The sequence below is a fragment of the Schistocerca piceifrons genome, chromosome X, assembly GCF_021461385.2.
Source record: "Schistocerca piceifrons isolate TAMUIC-IGC-003096 chromosome X, iqSchPice1.1, whole genome shotgun sequence".
In the NCBI taxonomy this organism is placed as follows: Eukaryota; Metazoa; Arthropoda; class Insecta; order Orthoptera; family Acrididae; genus Schistocerca; species Schistocerca piceifrons.
Genome location: NC_060149.1, coordinates 1451454 through 1466770, shown reverse-complemented (window position 1 = coordinate 1466770; position 15317 = coordinate 1451454). Strand labels below are relative to the sequence as shown.

Here is a 15317-nt window from a genome sequence, read left to right as displayed (position 1 = left end):
GAATTTATTTAACAAACTATGAATCAGCCAAAACAAATTATAAATAGCACTTGAAATAAATATGCACAAAATAAGTAAATAACTGATAATCAAGACTGATCTTGGTTATATGTACCATCTGGGTAATATTCTGAAAGCAGAGATTGCTACACTCTTACTACTGAAGAGAATATACGGAAACTCCTAGAGAAAGTGTAGTGGCAACTTTTGAATCCATAAGAAGGGCTATGTAGGAAAGCTACAATTTTCACAGCCTGGTGCTTGCAAAATGTAACCAGAATCTACTAGGAAGTTCTGGTCCTATACAAAGTAGATGAATTGATCTATCCTCCAATCCTCACTCTCGCAGATCACTCTAGTGTTGAAACTATAGTAAGCTGCCTGTTCTCATATTTAAAGAATGTCTTTTTGAGGCAGAGAGTCTTGTGTAACAAGAACACAGGGTTAATTCCTTTACATAAAAAGACCAAGATGAAGAACTCAACACCACTAACATCCACCTGTATCAGTATCCTCCAACATATTCTAAAGTTTGGTGTTCCCGAAGGAAAACCATCTTCACTCAAAGAGTCAATATGGGTTCAATATGTATGAAACACAGCTCACTATATTCACAAATGATATACTGCAAATGGCAGATGCAGGTGATGAAGCAGATTCCATCTTCCTAGACTTACAAGGTGGGTTTGACACTGTATCATGCTGCTGACAGCCAACCAAGATATGACCATGAAGAGTTGCTTCATAAATATGTGACTGCCTCAAAGAACTTTTACATAACAGTACATTATACTGGATGGTAAATATTCAACAGAACAGAAGGTGACATCAGGTGCACCCCGAAGAAGAATGATAGGGCCACTAATATTATCAATAAACATACAAGATTTGAATATAATAGAGGGAAACATTCCACGTGGGAAAAATATATCTAAAAACAAAGATGATGTGACTTACTTGTGTCTGTATATGTGTGTGTGTGTGCGCGCGCGCGCGAGTGTATACCCGTCCTTTTTTCCCCCTAAGGTAAGTCTTTCCACTCCCGGGATTGGAATGACTCCTTACCCTCTCCCTTAAAACCCACATCCTTTCGTCTTTCCCTCTCCTTCCCTCTTTCCTGACGAAGCAACCGTTGGTTGCGAAAGCTTGAATTTTGTGTTATGTTTGTGTTTGCTTGTGTGTCTATCGACCTGCCAGCGCTTTCGTTTGGTAAGTCACATCATCTTTGTTTTTAGATAACATACAAGATTTAACAGACAAGATCAGCAGCTGACACTAATTTTTATCTGATGCTACTATAGTCTAATGAAAAGTATTCTTTCCAGATGATGGTATGAAAATGCACCACTTGACTTACTTAAAATCAGTCCAGTTCAAATACACGATTAATGCAAAACAATGTCCACAACAAGGAGAACAACCCTGATAGTATCCAATTACAAGAGCAGTGGTGAACTTTTGGGATGTGTTGGAAAATTCAAACGTTTAAGGCTAACAGTAAGCAGTTATATGAGATATTAAAATCAGAAGTAGGGAATGGAAATGGAAGAGTTGGATTTGTTGGGAGGATTTTGGGAAACAGCAGGACAAACTTAAAGGAAACTGTATGCAAAGACACTAGCGTGATCAGTTCTTGAGTATTACTTCAGCATTTTTAGTGCTTAACAAATGGACATGACAGTGGGTACCAAATTTAAACAGACGCAAAATCCCCTAGACTGGCAATCTTTTACATAAGCTTGAAATTTAGTGCGGACTTTGATACAAGACGCTTATAATAGTTTCCACAGTGAAACTTTGGCGCAAAACGTGGCAGAAAATCCAAAGAGATTCTGGTTGTATGTGAAGTATTCTAGCGGCAAGACACAATCAATGCCTTCTCTGGATGATAGCAATGGAGATACTACCGATAGCAATGGAGATACTACTGAAGACAGAGTCACTAAACACAGCCTTCTGAAAGGTCTTCACAAAAGATGACGAAGTAAATATTCCAGAATTCAAATCAAGAATAGCTGCCAACATGAGTAACGTAGAAGTAAATATCCTCAGATTAGTGAAGCAACTTAAATCACTTAATACAAGCAAGACTTCTGGTCCAGACTGTATACTAATTAGGTTCCTTTCAGAGTACGCTGAGGCAATAGCTCCATGCTTAACAATCGTATACAACTGTTAACTCAGCAAATGGTCTGTACCCAAAGACTGAAAAGCTGCACAGGTCACACCAATATTCAAGAAAGGTAGTAGAAGTAATCCACTAAATTATAGGCCCATATCATTAATGTTGATATGCAGCAGGATTTTGGAACATAAATTGTGTTCAAACATTATGAATTACCTCTATTGACACAGTCAACATGGATTTAGAAAACATCGTTCTTGTGAAACATAACTAGCTCTTTACTCGCATGAAATGTTGAGTGCTATTGACAAGGGATTTCAGATTGATTCCATATTCCTGGATTTCCAGAAGGCTTTTGACACTGTACCACACAAGCAGTTTGTAGTGAAATTGCGGGCTTATGGAATATCATCTCAGTTATGTGACTTGATTCGTGATTTCCTGTCAGAGGGGTCACAGTTCATAGTAACTGACGGAAAGTCATCGAGTAAACCAGAAGTGATATCTCGTGTTCCCCAAGGTAGTGTTATAGACTCTTCGCTGTTCCTTATCTGTATAAACGATTTGGGAGACAATCTGACCAGCCGTCTTAGGTTGTCTGCAGAAGATGCTGTCGCTTATCGACTAATAAAGTCATCAGAAGATCAAAACAAATTGCAAAATTATTTAGAAAAGATATCTGTATGGTGTGAAAATTGGCAATTGACCCCAAATAACGAAAAGTGTGAGGTTATCCATATGAGTGCTAAAAGGAATCAGTTAAACTTTGGTTACATGATAAATCAGTCAAATCTAAAGGCCACGAGTTCAACTAAATACCTAGGCATTACAATTATGAACAACTTAAATTGGAAGGAACACACAGAAAATGTGGGGAAGGCTAACCAAAGACTGCGTTTTATTGGCAGGACACTAAGAAAATGTAACAGATCTACTATGGAGACTGCCTACACTATGCTTATCTGTACTCTTTTAGACTACTGCTGCACAGTGTGAGATCCTTACCAGATAGGATTGACGGAGTACATTGAAAAAGTTCAAAGAAAGGCAGCACGTTTTGTATTATCGCGAAATATGGGAGAGAGTCTCACAGAAATGATACAGGATTTGGACTGGACATCATTAAAAGGAAGGCGTTTTTCATTGTGTTGGAATCTTCTCCCGAAATTCCAGTCATCAACTTTCTCCTTCAAATGCGAAAATATTTTGTTGACACTGACCTACATAGGGAGGAACGATCATCATGATAACATAAAGGAAATCAGAGCTCGTATGGAAATAAATAGGTGTTCGTTCTTTCCGCGCTCTATACGAGATTGGAATAATACAGAATTGTGAAGGTGGTTCAATGAACCCTGTGCCAGGCACTTAAATGTGATTTGCAGAGTATCCTTGTATATGTACATGTAGAATCAAATGCAGACATGCACCTACAGTCATATTATATCAGTAGCAACAATACAAAAGTTTAATAGACACTGGTGTCCAAAATTAAAGCAACAAACTGCTATTTCCCCATCCTGTGTCTAATTCATGATATAATAATACGAACTGCCAACAGATGTCCATATGTTTGTGTTCTGCACAGAAGATAGCATTCCGGTAAACAGACAACCATGCCAACGATGATGTCAGGGCACCTATCAAACGGGGTAGCATTTGCCAGTTAGTCCCACATCCACAATCCCTCTGTACACAATCAGAGATGGTGCAGTATGGCACAGACAAGATGCCTACCAGAGTTCCTGCGGAAGGCCACAGGAAGAACGGAAGCAGGACAGGCGCAAACTGACATGGCCCGACGGCTTAATGTGAATCGTTCTGTCGTTTCTCAGATGTGGAGATGGAGATTGAAACGGTATCCTGAAAACAATGACAGGGCTGACCAGGTGTGACACCATAAAAGAGAAGACTGTTATTTGGCTTTAAGGGCATGACGGTACCACCTCAGTACTGCACAGCAACTGGCAACTGGCATCTGACCTCACAGTATACACTGGAAGTGTTGTATTGAGGCAAACAATGTACAGAAGGCTGCAGAAGAATGGCCTTTATTGTCACAGACCTGCTGCATCTTCACAGAAGAGAATGTCTAGAGTGGCGTCACTAACATGCCACCCGGACTGTCGGACAGTGGGTCAATGTTATTTCCACAGACGAGTCCCGATTCGATCTGGAGCAAAAGTGGAACACGATATTTGGACCCAAATATAGTGGAAAGAGACAGATTTCAAGGAGAGTCCCTAAAGGTGTGAGTACGGATTATGTTTACCACTCAAACACCTCTTCAGGAAACTGTACGAGTGAATTAGCAACGTGTAACTGCTGTCCGGTACTGCGACAAGATCTTGGGACCCGATGTGCGGTTGATGCGAAGTGTTTTGGGTCCAGATTTTGTAGTGACGGACGATAATGCTCGACCTCGTAGAGCACGGATGGTTGACGTTTTCTTGGAAACGGAAGATATTGCATGCATGGCATGGATCTGCTCACTCTCCAGATTGTCTGGGACAAACTAGGGAGACAGGCTACATTATGTCAGCATCCACAAGCGCTGTTCAAGACTTGCGAGCACCTCTGCAGGAAGAACGGATGTTATTGCCGCAACATGAGACTGATGACATCATTGAGAGCATACTGCATCACTGTCGAGCCTGCACTGCTCCTAGAGGTGGTCACACTTGATACTGAGCACATTAACCAGTTGTCGGAATGCGTGTGCAAATCCTTTAAATTGTAAAAAAATGAAGAACATTTTTGTCTATCGTTATGCATGCTGATGTTTACATTCTGTGTTCTTTACATTGTTTCTACTTTACTATCACCTGTTTATATTGTTTTGTTGCAAAATAAACACAACCTTTCACAATTTCCATTTGTTGCTTCAATTTTAGATGCCAGTGTAGACATTCGAGGAACTTAAATGAAAATGTTTAAAATAAATGAGACATTCTTGTGAAAAAATACTACTTCTTCCCTTGTATATTTGATGATGTGGTCATGAGCATGACATGATACGGATTAAGGCATGAACCAAAAGAATTTTTACATCATCATCATATGATTATTACTTATTATTATTATTATTATTATTATTATTATTATTAACATTTTGCGAAGAGGTTTCGAGAAGCTCTGACTCTCCTCTTTTTCACGGTGTTCCGGATCCCCCAGAATCCAATGACCAGGAAAGACCAGTACATTTAATGGGGCCTGGGGTACTGGATACCTTACCTGTTGCTCCGTCATGATTTTTTTAAAAATTGAAGGTGGTTGTAGTAATCTCTGTTGGAGATTAGAAATGTTAGACTTGATTGCTTAGATGAAGACATATCTGTAGCAGCCACACCAACTTGGTGAACAGACAATGACCACTAACTGCTGGATGCCAGAACAGACATTAATGGGTTTATTTGATCCACACACAGAGACTTGCAGACATGATTAGGAAACGCTAATATTCTACGTACACAAAAACACTGGAATACAGTTAAATTTCCTGAGTTGAAATTTCTTTTAAAGTACTTAGGCTTACTTTTAAGTGAGGTTTCTGTGTTTGTTTTTGCCAGTTCAATAAACAGTGTTTTATAATCACACATTCCTATGTTGTTGTTGTGGTCTTCAGTTCTGAGACTGGTTTGATGCAGCTCCCAACCGATCCCTTCTTCTAGTCAAGTTGTGCACAAACTCCTCTTCTCCTCAATTCTATTCAATACCTCCTCATTAGTTATGTGATATACCCATCTAATCTTCAGCATTCTTCTGTAGCACCACATTTCGAAAGCTTCTATTCTCTTCTTGTCCAAACTACGTATTGTCCATGTTTCACTTCCATAAATGGCTACACTCCATACACATACTTTCAGAAACGACTTCCTGACACTTAAATCTATACTCGACATTAACAAATTTCTCTTCTTCAGAAACGCTTTCCTTGCCATTGCCAGTCTACATCTTCTATCCTCTCTACTTCGACCATCATCAGTTATTTTGCTCCCCAAATAGCAAAACGCCTTTACTACTTTATGTGTCTCATTTCCTAATCTAATCCCCTCAGCATCACCCGAGTGATTCCTACATCTAAGCAAAATTTATGAACGTCTTCAAATACATAATTTGTCAGAATGTCATCAATGCTGGTTGCTGACTGGGCATTTTCTCTGGTGTATTCTAACAAGCTTAGTTTGAAGCCGGATTTTTTTTTATTAGATCAGTGAATTTGTCAGCTTCATGGCATTCACTTATGACATTGATGTTGAAGTCAGCTGCTATTACTACTTTTTTCTTTAATTAGGCTTTCGAGCATATTTTCTCATTTTTATAGGAAGTGGTTCGTTATTTGATTTCCCGGGATTCTGTAAATTGAAATTACAATAATACCTACATGTACAAGTTCTACACAGCAACTTTCAAAGCTACATTCCTCATTCAAATGATCAAAATCATTCCTTATTTTAAACGTTATGTTACAATGTCAAGTATACATGAGCCTCCATGTGATTTATTTTGTCTGCAGTAGCTAGCAGCTACGGTGAAGTTTTGGATTTTATTTAGAAATTTTAGAGTGTCTTGATGATAAATGAAAGACAAATTCAGGAACACAACTATGAACATGAAATTTGAAATAAAAGAAAGGAAGAAAACAAGGAAAACCTGGACAGAGGAAAGGAAACACGAACACAGTCAAAGAATGAAGAGTTTTGGGAAGAGGAAAAGAAGAAAGAAACAAGAAAAAATGAATAATCATGTAACATTCAAGTTGAACACTGTCTTAAGGGCAAAAATGTATAATCTGAGTAATAATAATAAAAATAAAAATAATGTTTAGTTAGTTTTGTATGTGGGAAAACTACAGAAAAATGTGACACATGTACAACAGGAAAGTTAGATATAAAAACGAACATGAAAAAATTAACAAACAAGTATAAAATTATAGCAGCTCATATTATTAACATCACAATTCAGTCATGCCACTACCAGAATTTGCTGTATTATTATTTGACCATGCTGCATCGGACTTCCGGAAAGCAGCTCTCATGTGTAATCGGTTTGAATAGACACCCTATGGTGATCCAACTACTACACGGAAGTTTTGGAATAAATAATGATAATGGCATGTAACCAACTTATTTTTATGACTATATTTGATTATTAGTAGCACTGATAATCTCTTTGAAGTGACTGAACAGGGAGCACTTAATTCTGTACGTTTGATATTGCCTAGCAGGAGGACATCATTCATTTAAAACACTACCACGGCCTGAAATCATTTCACAATACATAAACACACATGATAAACACTTGAACTTGTTTTAGGTTAATGTAAACTATACAAATTGTAATTACTGAATTTAATGTTATTGAGCTTGCATTGTGCTGAAGGCACAATGTGTACTGTGGTGGCAGCAATTTCCTCGAACGCTTAATTAAAGAACAATATAGATCTGCTCGTCAATATAGTTACTGAAAACACTAATTGAGAATCACGTTGCTCGGACGGAACCGAGTAATTTTTGACTATGGCAATGTACTGAAAAGCCACCACATCGAGCTGGATAGTAATTAAGGTGGCACAGTACCTGGCATCTTCCATCCAATGCACGAAGCGGCATCTGCTGGCGATTTCGGCATTAATTCCGACTATTTTCTCTTGTAATATAGCTACGCCGATACTCAGGTACCATAACTTTTCACTGATGTTGCAGCACATGCAAATCACTGGATATGGGGTAATAATGAGCTATTTCCTTTAAATAACTGATTACGCTTGGGGAATGCAATTTAAACCACAAAATTATTATTGCCTACAAACTTTACACACTGTAGAGAACTTGGTGTGACTATTACACAAAATGATTCAGAGAATATAAATGTACCGGTAATGGCGTCGGTATAACCACCACTATTCATAATGATACTCCTGTAAGATAACTTCTAGTTTGTTGCTACCGAAGTGAGCTCACCGATGGACCTCACCAGTTATTGAGATCACCATACGCCGTTGGATGCGGCTACTGGTACCTTCAAACCTCGGCGTTGGAACAAGTAACTCGTCGCAATTAACACCGCATTGCACCACGCAGTGCCATGTAGCCCAGAGCAGGAAAGCGTACTATTTTGCCGCTCACAGCCCATCTCCGTCGAAATACCGCGTCTTACAAGCCTTAGTGTCCATTTAGCTTGTAGCCATACGATAACGAAATCCATATCTGTTTTCAGCTCACTTCTAAATGCCAGAATGAGATTTTCACTCTGCAGCGGAGTGTGCGCTGGTACGAAACTTCCTAGCAGATTAAAACTGTGTGCCCGACCGAGACTCGAACTCGGGACCTTTGCCTTTCGTGGGCAAGTGCTCTACCATCTGAGCTACCGAAGCACGACTCACATCTGGTACTCACAGCTTTACTTCTGCCAGTACCTCGTCTCCTACATTCCAAACTTTACATAAGCTCTCCTGCGAATGTCACACACACACACACACACACACACACACACACACACACACACACACACGAAACTTCCTAGCAGATTAAAACTGTGTGCCCGACCGAGACTCGAACTCGGGACCTTTGCCAGCGCACACTCCGCTGCAGAGTGAAAATCTCATTAAGGAAACATCCCCCAGGCTGTGGCTAAGCCATGTCTCCGCAAATCCTTTCTTTCAGGAGTGCTAGTTCTGCAACGTTTGCAGGAGAGCTTCTGTAAAATTTGGATGGTAGGAGACAAGGTACTGGCAGAAGTAAAGCTGTGAGTACCGGACGTGAGTCGTGCTTCGGTAGCTCAGATGGTAGAGCACTTGCCCGCGAAAGGCAAAGGTCCCGAGTTCGAGTCTCGGTCGGGCACACAGTTTTAATCTGCTAGGAACTTTCCACTTCTAAATGGTCTGTTAGCAACGTTACCGTAGCACACACTGGCAGTCACTTTTACACCACTTAACACTTGTTCTGCCTCAGAGCTATGCCAACTTACTTCTACTTCCAATATTACACGTCAACCTGTACACTGTCCTCATTCTCGGGGATTCCCCCCATACCTAAACATTATTTTACATTACGTCAAGTTCTCTATTTAAAATTAAACATACCATAGTATTACAATATTCAATTACAGTCATTTTCATATATTAAAGTAATATTACATTTATATTTTTACTACACGTAACAGTATATTTAGTTTAATTCTTTTGTTATTTCGCTGTCAGAGTGCAGCACAAGCCAGACACTGTCTCCTGCATAGCGTTCTTTAATTTAGCTGCCACCAGGTGGAAGCACTTCCACTTTGCCTTCAATTCTGGCCCACAGATGGCATAAGCATCCACTTTCTCTACCGTTGCGCCTTGACTATACCTTGTCTTCACTAAATAGCACGTTGTCACATTACAAGTTCTATCTACAGGGACATTAATGAGACAGTGTCCTTTAGAGAGGCTTTTATAAAGTTGTTTCAATTCAGTTGACATCATCTTATTGGGAATTCACTGATAATGTAGTCTAATGTTTGCTCCATTGTATCAAAATCACATTCAGGTCCATGTACAATCCCTTATATCCCAAGGGGTGCTTTGCATTTTGTATGCCTGGTTCTGGTACGGTGGTGTTAATCTGATTCGCCAGTCCTTGCGTGTTCAATTAGCTCCCCAACTTCCTTCAAAATCACAAATAGAAAGTTGGTGGAGCAAGATGCACAGACAATCTCTAACTATATGCAATATTATGCTACAACAGAGTAGCAAAAGGTGGCCATACTATACATATCAAATATCTCCCAGTCAGAGAAAACTATATAAATGCGTACCAAGGTACAAAACAAGTAATTTTTCCTTAGGTCCACATACAAAATTGAATAGGGCAGAAAAATCACTCAAAAAACTGTCTAACATTGTGCAATGGCTTGCAGAGTACCTATGGAGTGAGGAAGATAAAGACAGCAATGAGAATGACACTTCTGTCTTAAAGTGGACAACTATGAGTTTTAACTAACATAGGTTAGTGTATTTAGTATTTTTGTGCAATGGCCACTGTGTCTTTCCATGACAGATATCCAACACAAAATCCTCCTCCTAATCCATGTGAAACTGTAACTCTTAACGGCAAGCAATGAATAATAAAAGTAATGTGTGGCTCTATCACCTTAGTATTACCCCACCAAACTGCTTGGCAGCTCCAAAATGTGTTTTTGGTCCCATTAAAAGACACCCATTGGCAAAGTAGTAATATTTATCAAGTATCGTGAGAACTGAGAGAATTTCAGCAGCAATTTGAACTTCACAAATATTTTACTTTCAAACATTCTGACAACATGCAGCACAAAACTCAAACTTCGATGTCCAAAACAGTCCACTAATTTGGAGCCAGTTGACATCACAAACTTGAGTTAGGATGACTACAATATAATCAATAGTGTTAGTAACATTTCAGGACACACAATAGTTGTACATCTCATATACCACTTTCATTTCTTCTTCGTGTGTGTGTGTGTGGGGGGGGGGGGGGGGGGGGGTAATATGTTGCTCAAAGGTTGCTTCTAGGAACACACATTCTCAGAATTTTAACACTATATCACAGCATGATGCACAATGACTCTCTTGCATTATCTGTCCCTGGAGATGGACAAGCATTTTCGAGGTGCTCTCATGCTTGTTAAATGAGGATGTGGCAAAATGCACTGCCCTTCTTAGGATCTTCCCTGTCTACTTCCAGACAAACAAGCCATGCCCAAGAATTGGTAGAACAAAGAGTCCATAAGCTACCTCCTTTGTTGGAGAGTTACATCTCATTAAGGTGTTTTCAATTAATCTAAGTCAGGTACCTATTTACGTGGTCACTGCCCCTTTTATTACTTCAAAGTCGTACTTCAGTATGTTTCATAACTGTGACTATCCCCAATAACTGATAACCAACTGAGGTGTCTATATCATAACCGGACAAGTCACAAAATTTACAAAAATGAATACAAGTTATCAATTTAAAGTAGAAGTATATCACTATCAGGTGAAACAAGAAAATGTTTCAAACACGGTCATGTCCTCATGTTTCAGAGCACTGTATTCTTGGTTGTGCCAACTCTTGCAAGCAGTGAATTCATAACCAGTCATGTCAAGGAAAGAGCAACAATGTTCATGTCACAGCATTTTTTTTAATAACAATGTGACCATACCAGTAGGAAAAATAATTTATTTTATTTTATTTCTTTGACATCATAATATTTCATCTGAATATTGGCAACACCAATCTTTTTCACTAATTTCCATATTCATGGGCTTATTACCAAAACTGATGTGAAAGCAATCCTATTTCCAAATGAATATGAACAGATGTTATTTAGTCATGGAACTGTTTTTCCTTTGGGTGTGGCTTGTGAACTCAATGATTGGAAATTGGAGGCTGCCAATGTGTTGAAATCTCCTTCTCAAAGGCATTTTCCATTAGCTAACACCCAAAGAATTATTATGAAGAAACCAGAGAACGCACAAAATTCTGTCTATGTAAAAAGTAAAGAATTTTGCAAACACGATATTGGGAAGTCCCAAAGTTGGTGTAAAAAAGAAAAATGCTGGTTGAAATGGTACCTTGCACAGTGACCAAAGGCATTACACTTCTTGCCTCTAAAACAAAAGACACAAAAAAATCTCCCAGAAAAACACTTTGGCCCAACACGGAAAGACATTCAGTCATTGCAATTATATTAACTAGTGAAACAACTTGCACTTGTAATAAGGGTTAAAACACAATCACCAAAGCCTGTATCAATGGTTCACATAAAAGTCCTGATTTTGTAATCTAAATGAGGACACACTGAAGACTTAAAACAACAATATTACTCAGTATGTGTTAACAGTGTGTATCATAATAATGATTCTGTTGACATACTTGAATATTTGCACATCATTTTCTGTTTAGTGTGTTCAAGATCTAAGTGAACTACAAACTTTTGGTTAGAAAAATCCTATTTCGTATTCTCCTCAGTTTTTTGTTGTTCTTTTGATATGTTAGTATCCAATTTATATTGAAATGCTTTTTTACTGCTATAAAGAAAATTAATTACAATGGCATTTTATTTTCACTTAACAGCTTTTTTCACACGGTTCTGGAATTTAAAAAGGATATAGTTTTATAAAGAAAGAATAAAATTATATAAAATTGCAACAAAAATGACCAAAACTTACATCAAAAAAATTACTATGAATCATTTTCACGAAACAATAGAGCTTAAATATTAAATCATTAAGGATGTAACTATGAAAGTAAAATGTTTCTGACCATTATCGTTTTGTCTCTAGAGGTTTCTCATCCACACCGAAAAATATGCCTTCAATGATTTGGCTAGTTTTGATACAAGATGCCTCAATCATGTAATCCAACAATAGTTCATCTTTCCAGCTATTTATGCATGATATGTTAAAATTGTTTATATTTTCTCCATGTAACAAGTGCATGTGCAAGGAAAGCTTCACTCCAGTCACAAATTTTGTCTGGTATTTTATACGTTCATATTCTTTTCAATAGGCAAAAGTGTAGAACTATACACTAATGTCTTGTGGAAGTCAAAAACATTATATCAACCTAGAGAAACTACCATCCACTGCATTTAGATCTCATGGACAAAGAGCGCAAGTCAAGTTTTGCATGATCACTGTCCGAAGATCCCATGCTGATTCCTGTTGAAGAGACTTTCAGTCTCCAAAAACATAATTTTATGTGAGCACAAAACATCTTCATAGATCTATAACATACTGATATCAGTACTATAAGAGTATAGTTTTGTGCATTTATAAGCTGACCATTTCTTGAAAAACAAAAATGACCTGCAACTTTTCATAATCACTTAAGACAGGGTTGCATACGCAGACAAGGGAAAAAAAATCCCATGATTTTTCCTCGATTTCCCGGTTAAAAATACATTTTCTCCCCGTATGAAAATAACTTTTTCCGTGTTATTAAGTAACAGAATATTTTCCCTCGGAACTGTAAAAGTTATCAATCCTTTGAATGGTTAGGTTTTTTATACACTGGCGTAGAATTTCCCAGCACTTTAGAAAACAAAACTCAGGGAAAGAAAACTCCTTTCGGAAAAATTTTTTGATGTGCAGCAACATGTACGCTGCATATTTTCGTAATTACGAAAGTATAAATTCGAATTCCACCAAACACCACATGTTACTTTCCAAATCATTGTAATCGAGATTGCAATGCACTTTTGTAAGCTAGTCGTAGCTCATGTCACGTGATCCCGCCAGCCGATGGCAGCAGATATTCAGACCACAGGACACGTGATGCAGTCAGCTAATAGAAACATCACTGTTAAGCAGCACGGATACACAAACAGGAAAAGTTAATGTTGTAAATTAATATACATAGTGTTGCTACAAGTAAAGCAAAGCTTTCACATATAATATTGGCTCAAAGGTTAATAAGCTGCAAGAGAAGCTTAGCTTTCACATATAATGTTGATATATTTTGCGTGTGTTACACTTTAAGATATATCAGACAAATGTGCCATAAAATTTTTAGCCAAGTCCAGTGACTTGTCCTTAAAGTTTTCCACAAATGAATTAGCTACCGCAGAGAGAGAGCTTCCCGTAGCACTACATCAATTTGCTCGTAATAACGACATGATCTTCTGGGCTCAATAATACTTCTAAATGGCTCGTCAAAGGCTGTGTGTTTTAAGATACATTCTCGCATATAGTTCAACTTGCGTGAAAGGAAATTTACTTTGAAAGTAAACGCTTTTCAAACCACCATTAGCAATATTTTCCCGCGACCTGTTAGAAATAGGTTCGTTTCAGTAGTCATCAGAGAGCGCCAGATAACAGGTGCCACCGCGCTTTGGCAGCTGCTATGACGCAGGAAGCCCTGTGTTCGTACGTGTTTGAACATTAAAAGATCTTACATTATGTCATAAAAGAAAAAATACATCAGAGGATGTCATGCCAAATTCAGAATAATGCAAAATCCCCAAAACTGGATAACTTTCACCGAAGCTCGAAATTTAGTGCAGACATCAATGCGAGATGCTTTTAACAGTTTCCAGAATGAAATATTGTCTCAAAACATGGTAGAAAACCCAGAGAGATTCTGGTGGTAAGTAAAGTACACCAGTGGCAAAAACATTCAATACCGTCCCTGCGCGATAGCGATGGAAATGTTGCTGATGGTCGGCCGCTGTGGCCAAGCAGTTCTAGACACTTCAGTCCGGAACTGTACGACTGCTACGGTCACAGGTTCGAATCCTGCCTCGGGCATGGATGTGTGTGTGATGTCTTTAAGTTAGTTAGGTTTAAGTAGTTCTAAGTCTAGGGACTGATGACCTCAGATGTTAAGTCCCATAGTGCTCAGAGCCATTTGAACCATTTGAGAGCAGTAAACGAAGAGGAAACAGCAAAATTACTAAATGTAAGCACGGGTCACGTGGACACTACACACTCCCTCATTATAACTAAGTCTGCTCTGCGCATCAGCCTCGGATCTACAATATTTCCGAACCGGGGCAATACTAAGATAGTGGCGCCCCCGAGCCCTCCCAGCCCCCCCTCCCTCGAGCGTTTGAGATACGACGTCAAAAATTTAAAAAATCGAATTTTCAAAAATATGTTCATTTTGTTGGGCACATCGTTCTGAAGAGCCTGATACATAAAACATATATGTTCAAGGAAATGTAAGACATGTTATTTCGTCTCAAGTGTGCCAGAGTGCAGTGCCTCTTCATACAGCATTCTTCTATCGCATGTCACACTATTTCGCTCCATGGGATTGAAAAGTGTATATTTTGTACTGGATGCCATCAAACTATATTCAGGACAGTGGAAATTAAAATTTCATGTGGTGCCTCTCCTGCTTCCAGTCCGCCCGGTTTGACATTACACCCCTCTCTTTTTTTTTAAAAAAAAAAAAAACCCTCGCAATTAATACTGGATGTGATTATTTGTAATCTGAGAACAAGAACTCTTCAGAAAAGCTGTTAATACAAATAGTACCCAAGACTGGCGTGGTTTCTCGGTTTGATTAAGTCTATTTTGTCAATGTCTGCTAGATAAAACAATATAGGTCTTTCTAACACTGCAGAAATTTTAACACATACCAAATAAATGAGACTGTTTTGGCACAAATGGTCATTTTTATAACATGGCAGATTATATTTCACGAAGACCAACATAAAATGCCTATTAGGCCTAACTACAAGCAAAAAGCTT

At 38.5% G+C, this 15317-nt stretch overlaps 1 protein-coding gene across 4 annotated transcripts in view; it reads right to left on the bottom strand.

Moving 5' to 3' along the window:
• Nucleotides 1-15317, bottom strand: part of LOC124721499 — a 176436-nt gene that overhangs the window by 100949 nt on the left and 60170 nt on the right. The gene's annotated exons all lie outside the window — the stretch shown is intronic.